At 34.2% G+C, this 23,625-nt stretch overlaps 1 pseudogene; it reads right to left on the minus strand.

The window, feature by feature from the left end:
- Positions 1-22,889: 22,889 nt before the first annotated feature.
- Positions 22,890-23,309, minus strand: LOC149230462 (histone H2A pseudogene; annotated as a pseudogene).
- Between the last annotated feature and the right edge of the window lie 316 nt (positions 23,310-23,625).

A 23,625-nucleotide genomic window follows, 5' to 3' on the forward strand; every position in this document is an offset into this window, starting at 1 on the left:
TCTACATTCATGATGTCCCACCAGAACTTTTTGTAGTATGAAAATTTGTAAATGGTATCCGAGAAGATAATGCTTGAATCACCCTGTGGCCACATTTCTGGCATGTCATACCATCCTAGCCATCTGGTCTGATTTATGGCAAGATATTTGTTGAAGATTCTCCTCTGGCTTCTTCATTCTGTCCAGATCATATTGATATCTCTAAAATTTTGGCTTAGGGATTCCTCAGCCAAATGTGCGACCAACATAATCCTTTGATAAGTCTACCTTTGGGGTAGACTTTCCTTTCAGGTACTAAGTGCTAAATATCTGAATGAGGTTGCAAGTTTGCATCGAGCACTTTTGTGTTTCTTAGCTGCCATTTTGATTTCCATTTGGAACAATATTCTTCCCAGTTCTATGTTTCAAAAATACTTCTCAGAGTCTATGTATGTTGGGAAGGGTCCCATTCTGTTACTATCACCATGGGAGTGTCTTTTTGATTTAAATAATCTCTGCTTAGGAAGTCACGCAGACAATTCTTTTCACCTCTGATGTGTTCGACTTCAAAGTCAAAATTTTCAAATAGATCCTGCCACCTTACAAACTTAGCTTCTCCCGCTTTCTTTATAGCTTTACTAAGGATTTTCTTTAGTGCAGAGGCATCCGTTATTAAGAGAAACTTTTTGTGTATCACGTGGATTTATCAATGCAAAACTTCCATGTTGCTTTGACCTCTTTTTATATAGTAGAATAGTTTTTCTCAGGTGGGCTCCAAGTCCCTGAGACAAATTGAACTATTTATTCTTATCCTTCTTTATTTTTCTTGAAAATTCCTCCCATCCTTCATTGTTGGCATCTGTTTCAACAATTTTGAAAGAATCTTCATCAGCGATATGAAGAATAGGAAGAGTTTTTACCTTCATTTTAATTCTTCTGACAGCTTCAGTGTGGGCCTGAGACCAAGGTTCTAGATGTTTTTGCAGTCTTCTGTTGAGTAATGATCTATCTTTGGCGCAATCTTTGTAAAATCTACTTACATAGTTTAAACATCCCAAGAATCTCTGCAATTGAGTTTTGTTAGTGATAATATCTAGAAATTTATCAGCAAATTCCAGAGCATGTTTTTGCAGAGTGATCTACCCATCTTTAATTGTATGGCCAAGAAACTTGATACTTGTCTGAAATAATTCAATATTTTTCTTGCTAAGAACCAATCCATTGGTTTTGACAAGTTGTACAAATTTCTAGATATGTTTAAAGTGATCATGGAATTTTAAAAAAAAATATAAGTATATCATCAATGTATACTAGTAACTAATCAAAATATGACTTGAAAAATTATCCATAACCTTCTGGAATTTGGAGGGGGCATGCTTTAGTCTGAAATGCATGATGTTCCATTCTTAGTGTTCTGCTGGAACACTGAAAGCTGTCTTAAATTTCTCATCTTTATTTATTGCCACTTGCCAAAATCCTGATTTCATATCAAATTTAGAAAATACTTTAGCCCCTGCTATTCCTGCCAGAAGATTTCCTTTGTGAGGAATGGGGTGAGTATCATCTGAGATGACAATATTCAGAGGTTTATAGTTTATAATCAATCTTGGGATCCCTCTTAACTGTTCTGAATGTTTATTAGCATAAAAACCATAGCAGTTCCAAGGACTGCCAAATTATCTGATCAATCTCCTTTTCAGGAGGCTTTCTATCTATTTTTGACAAAGATCTCTATATTCTTTGTTCATAGGGATTGCTCTACTCTTGCAGGGTTTTCCTTCATACTCATATTTGTGGGGCAATTATACACAGTGCTATTTTCTATGCCAAAACACATTTGGTTCTTCAGCACATCATTCTTTCTCTATTTGTGATCTCAAACTTGAGATCCTTTGTTTAATTATAGGAGTGTGATGATAATCTGCTATATTTATGGTGGTATTTAGCTCTTTGAGCTCTTTAATTTAATTTTTTTCTTTTTTGATCTTCTACATTGCTTGTACCATGGTAGACACTCTGGGAGTAGAGACAATGGGTAACTTGATTGTTTGTAATTTTCCATCTGAGCTTGACACATATATAAAATAACCAACCTTACCATATTTCAATATGGTTGACCCATGTGGCTCTACAACTACTAAAAATACATTCCCCAAAATACAATCAATAGGAATATCTGCAACAACAAATTTTAATTTGATGCAGTGCTCTTTAAATCAAATAGAAGCCCGAGGGACTTCATATAGTAGATCTTTGTTTCCTAACCCAATCACTTATTTAAAGGATTTTACCCAGTACTTTGCATGTACTATTTTTGAATTCAGAATATTGACATTTGCTCCAGAGTCAATAAGTGTTCTTAGGGAAAACATTTCACCATTTATACAGATATCTAGCATAACATGATGTTGCTGATACTAGATAGCCATTACTCTCATGTCGGTGAAACCTATAGTATCATCCTTTTTTCCTTCAAATATTTCAATATTTGGGTTGGTGTAGTATTCATCATATGCATCCTTGGTTTTCTTCCCTTTTTCTAACTCAGAGACCTGTGCTTTTAGAGAGACAATTTCATTTTTGAGATGATGAATCTCTTGGTTGACTTCTCCTAATGTGAGGGCTCTGGTCTTAGATTACTGTTGGCTTCTATGGAAAGATATTGTATTTCTTTCAAATGAGGCATCGATGAATAATGATTTTGGTTCAGTTTTAGAGACAGTCTTGCTACTGCTCCCCTGATTTTTGTGCATTGTGCTTAGAAAAGTTTCTAGTAACTTTTCTTTCATCTCTCCTTCTCCTAATGTTCTGATCTGGGCAAGTAGCTTTGTTTCTGCATCGTCCATGGTTTGTGCCATGAGAACTTTCTCCTTTGGCTAAGAAACAAGGTCTTCATCAGATGATATTTCTGATTCAGTGCTTGATTCACACTGGTAGTTGTTTAAATCAGTGCAGTCACATTCATTCATGTGCATGTTTAATTCTTCATTAGAGCATTCTGAAGAAGAACTTTCAGAGGATTCAGATGTTGAACATAGTTGTCTTTGTTGTATCTGTTCTTTAAATGAGATGTTTGGAAAATTTTCAGATTTGTGATTCCTAGAACCACATTTATAACATAGAATTGGCACCATGCCTTCTGTTTTTACTGTCCTTTTCTTCTTTGCAGCTTCAAAGGATTTCTTTCCTCTGTATATATTATATTCTTCTGATAAAGGACAGTGATTGAGGTATGTTCTGGTTGGCCACAGAGCTAACAAATCAATTTATTCCACTGATATTTCTTCTGTGTCTACAAATGTATATCCTTGGGTTCATAGTAATGTGTTTTCTGTATTCTTGTCTTTATTCTTTCTTGGCCTTCTTTTTAGCTTTTATTCTTTTTGCTATGGGGTCATTTATAACAAGGCCATACTTGTTATAGATGGATTTTCTGTATGGTTATCCTGACATCTTCTGCAGAGATTTATTAACTTTCATACTAGTGCATAAATTTACCAAAACTTTTGTTAGGATGATGTATATTTCTCTCCAAGTAAAAGATTCAAAAGGCAATTGAAAATCATCTTGTTGTCTTAGATAATCTACAAATTTTGAAGGCAATGCTGCTAAGTATATTTGCTTCCACAAGAGATTTTGTTGTCTTTAACCTCATATATTCTTTGAATCCAGTATCTATGAAAATATTCATAATGAGACATTTTATTACATTTACTATTCATGAGAATTATCTCATGCTTATTGGCAAGTTCAAGTTCTCTTCCACACCAATTTTCTAAAATAAATGAAGTTAGTGCCCCAATCAATTGCTTTGTGGAGCTCCATTAGAATTATGAATGATATCTCCCGCTTCATCTTCCAAGATCTCATTTTCCATTTTTTCCACTATTGCTGGTGATGACTTTATTTCCTACCATCTCAAGAAAGTTCTAGTAAAGCACTGAACAATAGATTTACAAGCTTCTATTTCATTTTTTCCCCTTATGCATATAAGCTTGTATTTTGTAAACATAAGATCTATCATTTGTCGAATCTGAGCAACACTCAGATTGTCAATATTCCATTCTTTGTGTGATTCAGGATGAAAGTTATGTGTTTCTAGAAGTTTCCCTTTCACACTAAGATCAGACGCTGGATACTTGGTATATTGACTTTGGAGAAGCTCATAGATAGGGAATAGATGTGGTTTTGAGCTTTCAGGTTGCTCTGCTTCTTTCAACTTTGAGGAGATAGTCATTGGCTCAAATTTTTCTTCGGCCATTTCTTTAGGGAAAAGAGAAGGAAATATATCAACAGGCTTAACATGATGCTGAATATTTATAGATCTATTGAATAGAGAAGAAACAAGAATCAATTTGTCTCTGGGAGCTATATGCAGTTTATCAAAATTTTCAGACAGTTCTTCAATAGATTCTTGAGTAGATTGTTTTCCCAGATCTGCATTTCTTTCAACATCTTCTACCCTTGTTAAGGATTCTTTAACAAAGACTTTTAGTACAGTAGTGGAATAATTCACATCATTTAAAGTTTTGTTAATACTATTTACAGAGACTTGTATATTGTCAAAACCTTCTTTAACTTCAATAGACTTTGCACAACTCATTTCTAGCCCTTTAACTATTGTATTTGTCTAGTTTACTTGTTCACTAGCTTTCTGTATTCTACCATCAATTCCAAGGGAACCATCATCCTTTAAGACCAAAGGAATGGCTTTAGCACTGTTCTGGGCTTCTCCTAATACAATGCCTTTGTAAGGAGGGAAGGTGGTAGAAGTTTCAATTTTACTACCATCTGTGGCAGTCCAAGAATGTTTTGCTGAGGATGATTCAACATCTGCCATTTGTACATCTATACTTTCTTGCTTCTTCTTCCATTCATAAAAAGACAACCAAATGTTATTCTTTTGCATGTATGCTTTCCATTCATGGGATAATCTGATTTTTTCTAGGTATGGAGTGCTAAGGTCAAAACTTTCAGCCTCAGGATGAGTGTATAAATCCCAATTAAGCATATTTTTCATCCATTGATGATCAATTGTATGCTTCTTACATCCTTCCATAACTGAAAAGAATTTGTGCATTTTTGGTTTTGAAGGCTTCTTACAATCAGAAGGCACAAATTTGTTAAATCTGGATTGAGGGATTATTTCATCAAGTTGTTCCAGATACCCTAGACCATAATGTGACATACCAGCAAGACGCATTTTGCTAAAAATGTCTTTGAGACGGGGATCTTCATTTTCCAAAGATGGAAGCTCATGAATCATTAATACATGATCAGTATCATGAGGGAATGGTATTTCAGAACACTTAGGATTTGGACATAGAGTGACAGAGGTTGTAGGAGGAGATTCTCCTATCCTTGGATGGTGGTTCTGATGTATGACAGAATCAGTAAGGCTGTTGAGATTTATCTTTTGATTGTAGCTTGGGCAAATGACTTGTAGAGATGAAAATTTTACAATCTGGGCATATTCAAATAGATCTATATGCGGGCAATTTACAGATGGTGTAAAAGAACTGGCAATATCTACTATTTGTGGATCAATATACATAGATGATGACTTGCAAGCTAAGTCGATCCTTTTGTGATCTATTGTAGATATTCTAGGAAAGGACACTACAACAGATGATGGTCCTTCTTGTATATTAGCAGAAGTGATCTTTTGCATTGTTGAAATTTTTGGGTTATCAACAACCCAATGTTCTGGGGAAGCTTAAGTGTTCCCATTTAATAATTTGATGTTCTAACTTCTAATTTTGGGTATTTGTTAGAATAACCACTCCGGATTTGGATTCTTTGATGGGAGCATGGAGGAATATAGGATAGAGGGTATTTGTATGTCAGATGAAACAACCACAAGTTTGAATGACAATATTATTTCTCTTTTTCTTCATATCAAAACTTGTTGTTTGAACTTGTAGTTGCAGGATATCTTTGATGTGCTCATCAAATGTGTATACATAAAATTTTGGATAACAATCAAAGTATACGGGTTCATTTGATAATGGAGCAACCATCCCGCCTTTCAATGAATCAGAATACTTGTGATGTGTCAAATCTCTGACTGTGGCAAGAAAAAAAGTATTCAATCCTTCATGGACTGAGGGATTGATCCCTATCCTTATGCACCCTAGATGCACATATTTGGTTCCCAGACTTTTAGCTTTAGCCTGAAGTTTCTTAGTATCAAGAAGAGAAATTGTTTGTACAGAATCTGAGTTCTCTTGTATTTGACTAATACTTTCTTTAATAGATGTTCTAGTTACAGCTTTAAGATGGAACATATATAGGTCAGCATATAATTTTGACGAGGAGATATTAAGTAAACACCACTTAGGTGCAGGCTGACTTTCAAAATATTCATGTTTCGCAGAATTTATAACCCTTTTAGATGATGATGCAAACATATCTCTTAATGGGTTTTCTTCAGTTTCAAGCTCTTTGAAAGATACTGATCTTCTAGAATTATCCATTTATAGACTTATAGAATGAGTACTAGCTGTAATGAACCAGATATTATTGGCTTTGATACCAATTATGGAGCTCACATTTCAAGATATAGATATTGTTAAAGGTGTTACCTTAACTAAGTTTAAAATAAAATATGGATTTAAAAAGGACATTCATAATAAGAAAATAATGAATTAAATAAGTTTAAAATAAAAAATGGATTTAAAAGGACATTCATAATAAGAAAATAATGAAATATTAATATGAAATCACTCATTTCAAATTAAACGGTCAAAACTATGTTTTTATGTTGTTAAAGTAAAATAACAAATAATTTTCACAAAGATAAAAACAAGCTCTCATGAATTTAAAAAAATGTATTAATTCTAAAACACTTTGAGACAAAAAAAGAAGAAGAAGTGGTAAATCTATGAGAATAATAATGTAAAAAGATGAAAAACACTTTCACTCTAATAGCCCGTCTACAAAGAAATTAAATATTAATTAGTATTATTATTATTATTATTTTTATTTTTATTTTTATATATAATACATTAACTATTTAAAATGAAAAGAAAGGGAGACATTACATTTCCATGTTATTAATTAAATCAATAAATAAATCAATCAAATATAACAAATTAATTAATTTAAGTTTATAGGTTACCTATACAAAAATTGATTTCATTCAATTAATTGATTCCATTCAATTATTATTATAAGCAACCTCTTTTGATACAATAGAAGTATAAAATTTTATTTTTTTTGAGATATATAATGAATTTATACATTATTATTATTATTATGATAAGCGATCTCTGTTGATACAATAGAAGTATAAGTTTTTTTTAGATACATAATGAATTTATAGATTAAGTAAGACAATCAAATTTGAAAATTTAACAACTATTTAGAACATAATTTTTATTATTTGAATTTTTACACACTTATATTGATTTAATATTTCAAGGAAGGACCTAGAAGAATTGTGCAATCTAGATGAGGGAATTTCCTAATTAGTAGGGGCCTAATTCCCAGAGGAACAACGCAAGTAATTAGGATCTTGGATGACTTGAAAAATGGCTAAGTGTTTGGAGTGAGAAATTTGGGAGTGGAATGTTGGAAGATATTAATGTAATTTAAAAATGTTGATGTTTAATAGATAATTGTATAATTTTTTTGAAATCATTCAAGAATAAAAAGGTTAAGAAAGTAATATTCCCATTTTAGCTTTTGCATTGATGAGTTATGTAGCAAAAACAATATAAAAGAAAAAGAAAACACCTAAATATGTAGCAAATACAAAATAAAAGATGATACATAATATGATACAAATGGTTAGAATAAGTGTTATTAGACATAATAATTAGGAAATTCAAAATTTTCACATGTTTTAAAGTCTTAAACAGATTTGGAATTCCATATCACAAAAGCACATGCATGTTCTAGTCATACAAAACATGTGTTGATCTAGAATTAAGAAGGGAATGAAATGAAATACAAATTTATAATGAAAACAAAGAGATATGGTGAAATTGAACATTAAGTAATAAATACAAATGTTGAAACTGTTTACATGCAAAATGAAAGGAAGCTAGCTCCAACAGTGGTAGCTTATCTGGGAGAAGAGATGTGATGGCTACGTGCCTTCTAAACTGTGTTATAATGGTGCTTAAAGGCTCCAAAGGCTTATGGGTCTCGATGGGTTAAGTTGGAATGTCAACTTCTGCATGTCATAACTTTAGAATATGATCTCCATTTGGTGTGGAGGATAACTCATTAGAAAGGTCTACCCAAGAAGAAAAAATTTCCAATGACAATCAAAGAAACATGTTGAGCTATTTCACCAAAAAACATCATTTAGGGCCTCAAAATGACTTCAAAAGTTTAGGTCCTAAAACTGAGAAAATAGTAAAATTATGTTGTGATCTAATGGAATAGGTGGGTGTCCACCAATATCCACATATATCACATGTGTGTTACTTATCAAATTAATAAATCACACCAAAGATAAATGCATGCACATTATTTTTTATCTTTCTAAATCCAATGCACAATGAAAGATTGATTAATTGGTTTCATAGGTGTAGGATGGGTTACACCAAATTTGGGAGTAATATACCTACTATTGAAGCCTTTGAATATTTACTAATAATATTTCTAAATCCCATGCACACTTGTAAGGATTTAATTTATCTAAAAACCTATATATCACTATGTTATTATTGGTGGGTAACTCCAAATTACTTATAAGGAACTTTATCTTTAGCTCAACCCATTTATATTCACAACTAGCACCATTAATCGAGTGGAAATGATATGGTAAAGAATTATTCACAAGTGTGAACTATTTCCACTTATTGCAAGAAAATAATTTGGTGGTGGATCTTCAAGAGCTTAGCTACTTGTAAAAAGGTTGACATTATCATTTTTAAATAACAATGATTACTTTCAACTAATCCTAAGATCAAGTAATGAATATCCCATTTATCAATTAGTTAAGTCAACAAATTTTATAGGGCATGACATTCAAATCCCATAAAGAGAGGACATATGAAATAATACCATTCCCCTCTTTTCACATCTTTGTATCTAAACTCTTGCAATATAATGAAAGCCCTGCTCAAGTGTTGCACACGTGAAGTGGGAATATGGACAAGAGTGTGGTTTTTCATGGGAACTAATCCTTGCAATTTAGTTATAATTTGGAATACATAGGATTTTGACAGATATCAATGCTACTTAGGCATGTCCATTTAAAGATCATGGATATCACTCTGAAAATCCATCGATGTTGTAGAAATTAGGATGTAGATTCGAAATTGCTCATGAAATTTACTAAATCACAAGGCTCGAAGCTACTCCACTTCTTTGCGGACATTAATTCACAATATAGAAAACAAATCATAGACATGTAAAAGGAAACATCGCACATGCACAAAGATTTATCTAGGGGAAAGAAACTACTCAAAACCCCTTAGTATCTATATTGCATTAATCAAAGAATAGAGATGAAATACATATGACTTCTTAAGCCTGAGCACACCCTGCAAGTGTATAGTCTATCCCTCTTCCCAACTGATTGACTCTGGCCAACACTTAGCCAATTCTAAAGCCCTCGAAGCTCCTAATTCCTCGCACCATTCCTCTGAGAATTGGGCCCCTATTAACTAGGAAGTTCCCTCATTCGGATTGTGCAATTCTTCTAGGCCCTTCCTCTGACTGCATGCACCATTTGTACGCTTCAAAATAGTCTACAATTTATAGTACACTACCTCGAAATATCCATCTCTACTAGGTAACTTGAATTCTATGCATACATGAGCTAATTTAAGCTGACTTATTAGTTATCTGGATGATTGTTGAGTGTGGTTGAAGTTCTAATTCCACAACTTGATCTTCCACTAGTTCCTCCAACAATTAGAACTATTTTAGGTGAACATAACTCAATTGAAGTGAATTAAATTGATACAACTAAAATTAAATCAACCTAGGCTCCTAAAATTTAGTAATCCATTTTCACACAACTGAAATTCATGTCCCTAACTCAAATTAACTGATCTAGACTCCTATCTTTTAGGAATCAACTCAAGTAGAATGAACTTCAACTCATTAACTTGAATTGAGTGTCCTTAACTGAATGAAAAGTGTTATGTCACCTTAGTTAACTCCTCCAAGTTGTCTTCTAATGTGGAGATTCAAATTTTATCAATTTTAATTAAGGAAAAAATCAAAATTGAGACTTTCTTGCTGCATTTTCAACACTCCTTCTCAATAAGGAGGGCATTATCAACCACCCTTATCCTGCACCTATGGAATGTACTACATGCAACACCTCTCACTATTGCTGCTGCAACTGCAACATCTGCAACATCTGCAACTGAGAAGAATAAAAAAAAAACTGAATCAACTGTGTCTGCTATTGTTTACTGGGAAAATTGTGTTTCTCTTGAATCGACTAATGAGCCTCCTACTCTACTTTCAACACTCCTCTGCACTCCCTAATATCTGACTGACACTGATCCTCCTACTACTGAATAATATGTTCCCCCGTAGAAAGATAATGATCCATGAGGCGAATGCCTGAATGGACCTTGCCTAAATTGATGCAACCATTAGACTATTGATCTACATCGCTCCCCCTCACTCCTTGAGGTACAGATGCATGTTCTCCCTCTACCCACTTGGCTCAAACTCTCCCCCTACTAGAGAACTCTACTTGAGTGGATTTCTCCACTCTTCCTCCTATCTTCTTCTCCATTTGTGGTTGCTCCACAACTTCCTGAGGCTTCTTCTGAGACTACATGTTGAGAGGTCTAACATGCTCCCTCTCAACCACCATATCTCCAGTCTCTGCCTTGCTCCTCAAGGCTTGACATGCATCTTCTACCTCAAGTGCATACAGGTTTTGACTCAAACACCTGTTTTCTTCACCTGTGTCATGGCTATGTGTCTCAAGAATTCCTTTCCTTTGCTGAAGATCACATCATAACCACGGCCTTCCAACACTACTACAAAGATAAGATTTTTCTTTTGACCTAGAACAGACATAACATATTTGAGTCTGAAAGGAGATCCTGACTTCCTTTGAAAGGTGACTTTACCAACCCTAGTCTCGTCATTCCTTTTGTCATCTTCAAACTCAATGTTCATCCAGAGATCTTTCTCTGCCAAGTCATTGAAAAATTCTCTATTCTGCGTCATATGGAAGGAGGCACCACAATCTAGGTACCACATGATCCCCATCACTATGCTCGCCATGCATGCAATGAGAGAAGTCAAGCTCAAACTGTGAAGCCAAATATTCACTTGCTACTGCTACTATAAGCTCCTTCTTGCTCTCCTTCTTGTATAGACACTTAGTGGCATAGTGCCTAAATTCATGATAGTGAAAGCACTAGATTTTAGAAAATTCTTTCTTGTTTCTCTTTTGGCTAGAAATAGCCTCACCTTGCGACTTCTTCCCTTTGGCCTTATTTCCCTTTCTTAATAATAAAAAGTCCTCTTCCTCTTCTTTGGATGAGGTCCCATCTCTGGTATTCCACCTTATTTCCTCCTGCATCAAGTTGGACCATAGGCACTCCCAATTTGGTAGTTTCTCCCTCCCATTTACCGAATCTTTGTCACTGTGCCAGCTCTTGGGAAGGCCTAGAAGGGTTAGGCTCACCAAATAATATTATGCGATAGTAACACCAAATTGAACAAGTTCATCATGCCATTGAGTGAACCTGTTGAGGTATTGTGGAATAGTCTTGTTCCTCTGCATTTTGATATTTCAAAGTTTGTCCTTGAGTGCCAATTTCTTATGGTCACTACTATTCTGGAATAAATCTGTTAATGCTTGCGACATTTCATATGAAGTCTCTTTCTTGTGGATATTTGAGACAATATGGTCTCATACTCCCTCTAATATGATTCTCCTCACCTTGGCTACACACTTCTTCCATTCTTCCAGATCCTTAGCATCAGATATTGATGGTATCAGAATATCATTATCAATGAATTCCTTCAACCCATAATCCTCCAGTAATTCATCCATGTAATCCTTCCATGCAACATAATTCAAGCTTCCCTCACGGGCATACTCAAGTCTTAATCCATTAAAAGGCATATTCTCAGTATTGAAGATGATTCCAACTCCGATACCATGTAGAAATTAGGATGTTGATTCAAAAATCCTCATGAAATTTACTAAATCACAAGACTCAAAGCTACTCTATTGTTTTGTAGAAACTAATTCACAATCTAGAACACAAATCATAGACATGCAAAAGGAAACATCACATATGCATAGAGATTTATCAAGGGGAAAGAAAATAATCAAAACCCCTTAGTATCTATATTTCATTAATCAGAGAATAGAGATGAAATACATATGTTTTCTCAAGCATGAGCACACCCTGCAAGTGTATAGTCTATCCCTTTACTTGAATGATTGAACACTTAGCCAATTTTCAAGCCCTCCAAGCTCCATATTCCTTGTGTTGTTCCTCTGGGAATTAGGCCCCTATTAATTAGGAAATTACCTCATCTGGATTGCCAATTATTATAGGTCCTTCCTCTGATTGCATGCACCATATGTACACTTCAGAATAGTCTACCACTGATAGTACGCTTCCTTTAAATCTCAATCTCAACTGGGTAAGTCATATTATCTGCATGCATGAGCTAATTTATGCTTATTGATTAGTTATTTGCATGATCAATGTGTGTGGTTGAAGTTCCACTTCCACAACTTGACCTTCCATTAGTTCCCCCAACAATTAGAACTAGTTTAACTGACCATAACTTAGTTTATCTGAATTAAATTGCTACAATTGAAATTAACTCAGCCTAGGCTCCTAAAATTTAGGAACCCACTGCACATAACTGAACTTCATGTCACTAACTCAAATTAACTGATCTAAACTCCTATTTTTTGGTAATCAACTCAAGTAGATTGAACTTCAACTCATTAACTCGAATTTAGTGTTCTTAACTAAGTGACAAGTACTATGTCACCTCAATTAACTCCTCCAAGTTGTCTGCTGATGTGGAAATTCATATTTTCTCAATTTTAATTAAGGAAAAAATTAAAATTGAGATGTTCTTGTTGCATTTTCAACAGATATATTTCATTTATCCTTCTTATTTTGAGGCATGAATCCTTCCATGCAACATAATTCAAGCTTCCTTAAAGGGCATACTCGAGCCTTGATCCATTAAAAGGCATCTTCTCAGTCTTAAATAAAAATTGCAACAACAATCTTGAAATTCGAACCTCCTGCAATGACAACTTCAAAATATTTGCTCTACAATGATTCCAACTCTGGGACCATGTAGAAATTAGGATGTCGATTCGAAACACCTTTTGAAATTTACTAAATCACAAGACTCATAGCTACTCTACTATTCTATAGACACTAACTCACAATATAGAACACAAATCATAGACATGCAAAAGGAAACATCACATTGCATTGAGATATATCTAGGGGAAATCAAATACTCAAAACCCCTTAGTATATATATTGCATTAATCAGAGAATAGAGATGAAATACATATGTTTTCTCAAGCATGAGCATACCCTACAAGTGTATAGTATATCCCTTTACCCAAATGATTGAATTTGGCAAACACTTAGCCAATTTTCAAGCCCTCAAAGCTCCTAATTCCTTTTGTTGTTCCTGTGGGAATTAGGCCCCTATTAAATAGGAAATTACCTCATCTTGATTGCACAATTTTTATAGGTCCTTCCTCCGATTGCATGCACCATCTGTACACTTCATAATAGTCTACAACTCATTGTACATTGACTTGAAATCTCCATCTAAACTGGGTAACTCAAATTATCTGCATGGATGAGCTAATTTAGGCTTATTGATTAGTTATTTGGATGATCAATGAGTGTGGTTGAAGTTCCACTTCAACAACTTGACCTTCCATTAGTTCCCCCAACAATTAGAGCTAGTTTAATTGACCATAACTCAATTCAACTGAATTAAATTGCTACAACTGAAATTAACTCAACCTAGGCTCCTAAAATTTAGGAACCCACTGCACACAATTGGACTTGATGTCCCTAACTTGAATTAATTGAGGTAAACTCCTATTTTTTAGTAATCAAATCAAGTAGACTGAACTTCAGCTCATTAACTGGAATTGAGTGTTCTTAACTAAGTGACAAGTACTACATCACCTCAGTTAACTCCGAGTTGTTTGCTGATGTGGAAATTCGTAGTTTCTCAATTTTAATTAAGGAAAAAATCAAAATTAAGACTTCCTTGTAGCATTTGCAACAAATATATTTCATTTATCCTTCTTATTTTGAGGCATGAATCCTTCCATGCAACAAAAGTCAAGCTTCCCTCAAGGGCATACTCAAGCCTTAATCCATTAAAAGATATCTTCTCAATCTTGAAGAAACTTGCAACACCAATCTTGAAATTTGAACCTCTTGCAATGACAACTTCAAAATATTTTCTCTACAGTGATTCCAAATTCGATACCATGTATTAATTAGGACGTCGATTCAAAACTCCTCATGAAATTTACTAAATCACAAGACTCAAAGCTACTCTACTGTTCTGTAGACACTAATTCACAATCTAGAACACAAATCATATACATGCAAAAGGAAACATCACATATGCATAGAGATCTATCTAGGGTAAAGAAAATACTCAAAACCCCTTAGTATCTATATAGCATTAGTCAGAGAATAGAGATGAAATACATATGTTTTCTCAAGCATGAGCACACCCTGCAATTATATAGTCTATCCCTTTACCTGAATGATTGAACACTTAGCCAATTTTCAAGCCCTTCAAGCTCCTAATTCCTTGTGTTGTTCCTCTAGGAATTGGGCCCCTATTAATTAGGAAATTACCTCATTTGGATTGCGCAATTCTTATAGGTCCTTCCTTCGATTGCATGCACCATCTGTACACTTCATAATAGTCTACAACTGATAGTACACTGCCTTGAAATCTCCATCTCAACTGGGTAACTCAAATTATCTGCATGTATGAGCTAATTTAGGCTTATTGATTAGTTATTTGGATGATCAATGTGTGTGGTTGAAGTTCCACTTCCACAACTTCCTTCCATTAGTTCCCCCAACAACTAGAACTAGTTTAACTGACCATAACTCAGTTTAATTGAATTAATTTGCTACAATTGAAATTAACTCAACCTAGGCTCCTAAAATTTAAGAACCCACTACACACAACTAAACTTCATGTCCCTAACTTGAATTAACCGAGCTAAAATACTATTTTCTAGTAATCAACTCAAGTAGACAGAACTTCAACTCATTAACTTGAATTGAGTGTTCTTAACTAAGTGACAAGCACTACATCACCTCAGTTAACTCCTCGAAGTTGTTTACTGATGTGGAAATTCATATTTTCTCAATTTTAATTAAGGGAAAAATCAAAATTGAGACTTTCTTGCTGCATTTTCAATAGATATATTTCATTATCCTTCTTATTTTGAGGCATGAATCCATTATCTTTGAACTCATGTTAGCAATTTCATTTGTTCCCACCGAATTTTTTTATTTTATTTCTAATTTTGGTTGGCTCTTTGTCCATCCTTAATAAAAAATAAATATTTTATTTTACATTGACATATGAAATTCAGGCCAAAAGAGCATTGGGCTTGTCTACCTTTTAATCTTGGTGTCTCTTGTTATGAGTTTTTACTATAGGGTTGGTAATTTTGAGAATTGATGTCTCCTCTCCCTACATCACCACTAGGATATCAGGGGTAGGAAAATAATTACAAGGAAATTGATTTTAGTAAATAACAACAATGTGATGAGAAATATATAATATATCATGAAAACACTCCATTTAATTTCAAGGTATATTTTAGTATAAAAATCCAATTTCAACTCCCAAGTTGAGGTTATCATGAGTGCCCATCTGTAACAAAAGAAGCACTTCAATGAATTGAAGAAAAAAAGAAGAGAATTGAGCCATCTAATTGTCTAACTATCTATTTTCATATGCCTTCTATCTTGCAATTTTGTCCACTTTGAAAATTCAATCCTTGCCTCATGAGAGAGAGGAAAAGGAGTCCACTCACATTCATCCTAGGTAGTAATTGGACCACTAAAAGAAGATAAGGATGAAATTGTTGGTTGACTCATGCTAGTTTATTTTTATTTTTATTTAATTCCTTATGTTATTAGGTTTTTTTTTGAGTTTATACTCTATATATTTTAGCATATTTATGTAGTGTAAGTGGCCTTAGATATAAACCTTATGTTGAATCATGAGATATGTTTGATATGTAAATCTTGGTCAAGTATCCAAGATTTAGGGTAACAAGAGAGGGAATATTTTGAGGAGGTTTATTGAAAAATGTGTAACTAGGTTCGGTATTCATAAATATATAATGTACTTTTAATTCTTATAAATTATAAAATAAAAGAAAATTATTATTATTATTTTTTGAGAATTTCACTACAACCACTCTTGGTTCGATGAAGAAAGTTTCAAAAATATAGTAAAGGATACCTAAACACATCTTTATCCTTCACCACAGACACATATATTGAGCAATTTTCTACTAACATAGAAAACCTAAAACATTCCTCTTAAACTCGGTCCTTACATTATAAGGAAAAAAAAGGGTGAGGCTCAAGACTATTGAACATGATACTAACTCTCTATATGACTCCCCCCATGGACCCACATCTACACAAAATTATTTCTTCCTTAAGGTCTTTTGAATATGAAATGCTAAACATTTTAAAGAAATAAGAGATTGAATGGAAGCTTAAAAATAAATCCACGTGGATTAAAGAAGAGTATAACAACATAAACTATTTCCACTATTTTGTGTCATTCAAAAAAAAAGAAGAAGAGAGAATCCATATAGGAAATAAAGAAACAAGATAACACCTTTGCACATTATTTTCAAGATAAAGCATTGGAAGGATCCAAACATTTTGGAAACCTTTTTACAGAGCCTGTAGGATGCTCCATCTACAAAATCCTTGAGTTTGTCTCAAAGTTCAAGGAAGTCTGTGAAAATGAGATAAAGTTGGTGGTACCTCCATGCAAAGAGAGAAGATCCTTGGCATAATGATCTTCCTTTTGAATTCTAGCTAAATTTTTCTAATCTTGCTAAAGATGATTTATTAAAAATAGTTTAGGAATCCCAATGTTACGGGAAAATATTGTGAGCTTTAAATTCCAATTTCTTTGTTCTGAGTGCCAAAAAGAAAGATGAGACAACTTTTGCAGATTTTAGAACTATTTCTTATTGGAATATCATGTAAAAAAACATCTCTAAATACATGCCTATTGCATCAAGCACATCTTCAAAAAAATCATTTCTAATGAGAAATTTAGTTTCCTAAATAATAGAAAAATCCACAGTGTAATCTCTATCGCTTATGAGTCCCTACATTCGATACAATCCAATATTTTTTATGCCCTTTTGCTCAAGCTATATTTATTTAAATCTTTTGATAGAGTTAACAATACTTTTATCTTATTGGTTCTCCATAAGTTAATCATGGGTCTCCAAACAATTAATTGTTTCATGAGGTGTCTACAAACCACTTTTGTTTTTGTGTTAATAAATGGTTCACCCTCCCCTTTGTGTAGAAACTATGGTGTATATTTGCAATTGCTCATGAAGCTTTAATCAAAATCACAAGACACAAACCTACTATACTGCTTTATAGAAGTTAAATTATTCACAATTTAGAACAAAAATTCCAGACATGCAATAAGAAATAAAACACACGCACATAGTATTTTTCTTGGGGAAAGCGATTTGCTAAAAACCCCAATGTCTTCTTACATTAATATGATGAATAGAGATGCATTATAATTTCTTTTCTCAACTAAGCACACCCTGAAAGTGAATAACCTATCTATGCTCTCACTGAGAAGCTCTGACCCAGACTTAGTCAATTTCTACCTTTGCTTGAGCACCTATTTCCTTGCGCAATTCCTTGAGAAATTAGGCCACTATTATTTAGGAATTTCTCTAAAATGGATTGTGCAATTCCCAAGGTTGATCATCTGACTACATGCAACACCTGTAAACTTAAGACTAGTCTACAACTGATGTTACACTGCCTCAGAATCTCCATGAAAACTAGGGAACTCAAATTATATGCATGCACTAATTATTTTGTGATGATTGATCAGTTAACTGGATTATCACTGAGTTTGACTGAAGTCCCACTACACAATTGACCTTCCACTAGTTACTGCAATAGTTGGAATTAGTTTAACTGTGAATAATTTAAGATAACTGACCTTGATTGCTAAAAATTGGCAATCACACATGCTTATCTGAACTCTAACTCCTCTAACTCAAATTTACAAAGCAAACTAGGTGACACATGCCATGTCACACAAGTTAATTGCATCCAAGTTGTTTGCTGATGTGGAAATTTGAATTTTCTCAATTTAATCAAGGCAAAATCAAATTGAGAATTTCTTACTGCATTTTTCAACACTTTGTTGAAAGCCTCTTAGGGTCTATTACAAGGTTGTCCCCTACCTCCCCTCCTTTTCCTTATAGTGGCTGAGGCACTAAGAAACACCATCAAGGATTCCAAATATACGAATCATGTCAAAAGAATTGAAGTGGTGATGCAAGATCTAGGAATTCAAAGGAATTGAAGTGGCACATATCTAGTGAATCACTCACCTCCTATGTTTTAATAATATCTTCATCTTATTTGAAGGAAATTATGAGTCCCTCCTTGCCCTCAAAATATACCTTTCTTTTTTATTTCAATCTTTTGTTATGCAAATCAACCCCAACAATTCTTTCCTATTCCCTACCTTCTATCGAACTTAACCATTCAACTTAGTCAAATTTTCACCTTCCCTATCTCTTCCTTGGATGATGGCCTTAAGTACCTTGGATTCTTCCTCAACTTTTTTGGGTACCGCTTTGTTGATTGGTTTTGGTTATTTAATAAAATTAATGCTTGTATTATTTTCTGGGAAAAAAATCTTCTCTTCAAAGAAGGAAGAGTCATTATTATCAAGGTTGTTCTTGAAACAACCCTTGTCTATTGATGCTCTATTTCATATGTACCAAAGTGTATCCTCACCAAAATCAAGAAAACATGCTTTCATTTCCTTTGGTAAGGGAATAAACACATAGGTTTTATCCCCTTGGTCAAATGGAATATAATAGCCATGCCAAAATCTCTAGGGGTTTGGGATGCAAAAAAATTACAATTTTAGCAAAGCCTTAGTAGGTAGAAGCCTCTGGAGATTAGCACACAACTTCACCCTCTAGGGAAAAAAAATCAAAGCCAAATATCTACCAGATATATCTTTTTATGTTTGGTTTTGTCTCCTTAGAAAATAATCCAAAGGTTCTAATACTTTAAAATACCTAGCGCTTTCCTTCCCTCTCATAGGTTCTTGGATGGTCTGGTGAGTCAGAAATGGCTATTAGATTAAACTAGGCCTAAAATCTTGGCTTGGATTGGGAAAAAACATCATTCTATCAAACAACCTAATTGAATGCCTCCACCTCTTGGTTGTATACATGCTCATGGATGCCAAGGTTCAATCTTACAAGAATGTTGAGAAGAGGGAAAGACAAATGTTGTTGATTTGAGTCTCTCATTAAAAGAAGCCATGGAATGGAAAAGATACATTAGAATTTTAACTCAAACTTCATTTGGTCGAGGGAGGACATAGATGATGACATGGTGTTGTCCAAAACCATATAAATGGGTACTCCACAACCAAATTTAGGTATGAATCACATGCCAAACAACAGTGCATGAAAAAAAAATATGGTGGTTGGACTTGTTGAACAAGTTGGAAGTGGTTGTCATTGATGTCAAGTTTAGTAACTGATATCAACAAGTGATTTCAATTTCAGGGGGATCTTGTTGTGGTGTCAGAAATGCTACTTATTGTGTTATTTGAATGTGGACAATTTTCTTGCAAGTACTTTGTTAAAAAACACATGTAGATTCCTTAGTTGGATAACCCTCTCTAAGACCTTTCCAACATTATATGGTACCTCTCATAAATCCACATGTATCAAGAGTAAAATGAAGTTGAAACTAAAAATTCATGAAAGGTGCCAAGAATGGTCTAAGTTCCATCCTTATGTAATGTATCCAGGTCTCAACAATGTATCTGGATGCTTCAACATGTATGCCGTATTCAACATTTTTGAGCTTCTTCAATTCTTGAGTATACATACTTAAGAGTAGGTTGATCCATGAACTAAGAGAATGATTTCCAAAATTTCCCTACCCACAACATAACCAAATTATTTTAAGGGAATGAGTGAGGGGAGAAATTGTTTAAGTGTATTTGTAATGACTTTAGATAAATTTTTAAATGATATTGTAAACAGAAATATCCCTAAAGGTACTTTTTTCTAAGCTTTGATCATTTTAGGTATAAGAGTAAGGAATATTTCATCTAAAGCTAAGAGGAAAAAAGTAGTTCTTCCAAAATATTCTACAAGATCTAATATGCCCTTCTGAATGGTCGACAAACAAGCCTATAATAAATTAGAGGTAAGTCCATGCACTTTCATACCTACAATAGAGGCTGGAATTCTGCAGCTGGAGGTCAAAGTTGTGTTACTAGAATTGATTTTGGTTTGAAAAAAGGAAGCACATCATCCAAAAGGGTTGGACTTGGTCTTGGAGGGTATCAATCTTGGTCTAGAGGTCTTGGAATTCGTTAATTGAAGAATCTCTAAGAGAAGATATTTGTCAATTTTTCCTCTCAAGTGGAGAGGTTTTGGCCTTGTATTGCAACCTATATTCTGTGTTATTTTTCTTGTTTTGATAGTTTTTTGATGATACACAACATAATAATAAGTAAAGAAGATAAATAAGTAAGAAAACTACAAAGACATCACAAGAAGTTATAAATAAAAGAGAAATCACTGTATTCTTTCCTAATAGATTTGTCAACATGGTATCAGAGCTAAGGTTGGCAGAGGGCATTATGGAGATCTCTACTACATTGAAAAAGTTTCTAAACAAATGTTCAAAGGTGGAAAGTCATCTCAAGAAGTGTATCAAAGAAGTATGGAATCTCTTATTTACTCCAAAGAAGGAAGTGACAAAGACAAAAATGGACTCTTCTCAACACTCACTGGAATATTTCAAGTTGAGAGAATTCTGGTGATCGATAGTGGAGCATCAAGACACATGACTGGACATCACAAGCAACTAAAAACATTGTCAAAAGGAAAGTCTTCTTACTCCATAGAGCTTAGTGATAATAAGAGCTATCTTGTGAGAGGAATTGGATCAACCTCAATAGAGTTGGAGAATGGAGGCAATATTCATCTCAACAACATCATATTATTCTAGGTTTGCCTAGGAACTTACTCTCCATTTCAAGTCTAGAAGATAAAGGTGATAAAGTGGCTTTCATTGATGGTAAAGTTGTAGTAAATTTTATATTATTATTATTATTATTATTATTGGAGCATGGGTTTCATGCTCAAAGTCAAGCACCCATTGATTGCTTCTAGGGTTTATTTGATAAGTCAAGCACCCATTGAGTGCTTCCAGGGTTTGTCCTAGGCCAAGAAGTCAAAAGAGTCATTGTTATAAATTGAAGACCCCATTGGGCACATTGTAACTTGTAAGGAAAATTATTTTTGTCCTTAAAGTGTCAAGCTCCAAAAGGAAGAGAAAAGTCAAGTGAAGGTATAAGGAAGCCTTGGAAGGCCAGAAGAAGCTCACACATGTGGCAACAACTGCTTATGGAGGGAAAAACTTTCAATACTATAGTAGAGGCTAAAATTTTGCCGCTAGAGGTCGAAGTTGTGCTATTGGAAGAGATTTGACTAGGATTGACTTAAGCAAGGGAAGCACATCATCCAGAAGTTTTGGAATTGGTCTTAGAGGATATCAATCTTGGTCTAGAGGTCTTGGAATTTGCCAATTGTAGAATTTATTAGAAGAGAAGAGATTTGTGGTTTTTCCTCTCAAACGAAGAGGTGTTGGCCCTAGTTTGTAGCCAAAAGGTAGAAAGGACATAACTACATTGAGATAAATCTCAACCTTTGATCTAATTAATAATTATTGATAATTAAATCAAAATGTTAGAAGCCCTATTCCAAAATAGACATACCTTTCAAGTCTACAATTTTTAGAAGGAGGTGAGAAAAATCTCTCCATTTCCATTTTTCTATTAAAATTTCATATGGAAATCATAAATGATATTGTTTATTATTATTATAAGCATTAAATATTTTAACAATTTAAGAGACATGTTAATGGCTCAAAACTCAGGTATTTGGTAGGGGTGAAAGCCTACCCCTAGTACCATCACCTTTTGGCAAAGGTGAAAATCTGCCTCTTGAAAGTACCATCAACAAGTAATTCCATGTGGTATAGTTTTTCTTAAATAATAATGATGAGTCAACCTGTAAACCAATAATAATTGTCCTCACAAAATAATTTGACAATTGAATTATGATAGATTCAGTTTGACAATTAAATTCTAATATATTTTTCAAATATATTTAAAAAACAACCAATAATGCCTATCCGGCCGGCCTTATGTGCTTATGAAAGAGAAGCTCGATGCTGTTCTTCCATCACTTAATCTATGCCTGTATCCATGTATGGCTCTCTTTGTTTGGGCGTGTGACATGCATATGGAAGACTGAAGTGGGCAACTGTTGTTTTATTGCAGGGACAAAGAGCACGAAAGATTAACTCAAATCCGTTTCATGAAATATGACAAATTTACTGCAACACCATAGTTTCATTTATCATTTGTTGACATTCAAATGACGCAGAGTCTGAGTAATTTTTTGGAAGATTTAATTCTACAAACAAATTAAATTTAAACAAAATAAATAACAACAACCAGCAATAACCCAAAAAAAAAAAAAAAAAAAACCGAAAGCCAAATTGAGCTTGCCAGTTAGTTTGGCTAATTTGCTCTATCTAGCGGTGCCGCTAGTTGGCGAACAAAGGTTTGCGGCCTTATGGCGCACCATCGTCTCCATTTAATTCGAAGCTGCCAAATCCAGTGATGATATCTTCTACTTCTTCCACGGAGACTCGGGGAACTCTGCAACTCACTTTGGCAGAGAGTTCCGCCAACTCGTCGTCATTTCTGACCACCCGTTCAATATGGCGGGAGGAGATTTTGGTCTTCTTGTCGTCGCGGGCGGCGTTGCCACCCAATTCCAACACCTCGGCGGTCACATATTCCATCACAGCGGCCATGAAAATGGCGGCATCCCTTCCCAACCGCTTGGCGTACCGCCGCTTCTTCATATATCTGGCTATCCTGTCCACCGGAAAATTCATTCCCTTCTTCATATATCTGGCTATCCTGTTCACCGCCTTCTCTCTCGACCCTTTACCTCCCTTCCCCCTGTTTTTTCCAGAACCCTCCATTTTCTTTATACCCAAATGCCGCAAATTACAGATGCTCAGATGAAATAGTTTTATGTATCCGAATGAGATCACGAGTTCAAATTCTGTATGCCAGAGATATCGTAGTGGAAAAGTGTTTAAATCGCTGAAAGGCTTCAATACATTTTAACTTAATTTAAGAGAAAATTTGTGGCAAAAATTACGAGAGAAATCATTTGTCTAGAATCAATTAGTGTGGTTCATTTTTAGGATAAGTTGAAGACACAGATCTAGCTTAGCATATTAAATCGTCTGACCAGAGCTTCCAACGACTATCTAAATTAATGGCTACCTAAAC

This window comes from Pinus tabuliformis, chromosome J (genome assembly GCF_031772625.1).
Source record: "Pinus tabuliformis cultivar Carrire ecotype Pingquan chromosome J, CPIR1, whole genome shotgun sequence".
NCBI classification, from domain to species: domain Eukaryota; kingdom Viridiplantae; phylum Streptophyta; class Pinopsida; order Pinales; family Pinaceae; genus Pinus; species Pinus tabuliformis.